This window comes from Myotis brandtii, unplaced genomic scaffold, assembly GCF_000412655.1.
Source record: "Myotis brandtii unplaced genomic scaffold, ASM41265v1 scaffold231, whole genome shotgun sequence".
Taxonomy (NCBI): domain Eukaryota; kingdom Metazoa; phylum Chordata; class Mammalia; order Chiroptera; family Vespertilionidae; genus Myotis; species Myotis brandtii.
In genome coordinates, this window is record NW_005358689.1 from 1915501 (window position 1) to 1916160 (window position 660).

General features: G+C 64.7%; 1 protein-coding gene across 1 annotated transcript in view; it reads right to left on the bottom strand.

The window, feature by feature from the left end:
• The window catches only part of LOC102242647 (left-right determination factor 1), a 5377-nt gene that overhangs the window by 3611 nt on the left and 1106 nt on the right, over positions 1 to 660 (bottom strand). The window lies entirely within an intron of this gene.

The following is a 660-nucleotide window of genomic DNA, read 5'->3' on the forward strand; positions in this document are numbered from 1 at the left end:
GGGGGGGAGGGAGGGAGGGTGGGAGGGAGGTCACACCCCTTGCCCTCCTGGGAGCTCATCAGCCAGACAGGTCCCTGGGCCTGAGGAGGGGCTGTCTAGAAAGGGCACAAAGGCCGTCTGTACCCTGGAGAAGAGGTAGGCATCTCATTCTCCGCTCCACCCTGTCTCCCAGGGACTATGAGCCCGTCCCTTGCTGCAATGGAACTGCCCACCCAATGCCAGGGCTCCCTGAGGGCCCACCTGCCCGCAGGGATGAGGGGGTGCCTGGGGGCAGCTGGGGTGCTGGGCTGTCCATGGATAGGAAGTCCAGTGCTCCCCTTGTCGGGGGGGTGCGGGGGCGCCAGTGGGGTTTTGTCCACTAAGGAGCCACCTCCTCTCCCTCTTCCTGGCTCCTTGTGGGTCTGGATGTCAGAGTTGGAAGGATCTTGCCTCGGGATCGGACCCTACATAGGCCTCACGTGGGCAGGGGGCAGTGCACCCCCTTCTCCAATGTTTGAGCCCAGGAAACCGAGGCTCAACCGGGGCACAACATCCCAGGGCCACACAGTTCACGACGGACGCCTGCACCAAGTCAGGTCTGCAGCTTCCCAGCCCACAGCGCTTTCCACTCCCCCAAGCGATCTCCAGCCAGGTCCTGCCGGCCCCTGAAGCCGGGCCTAG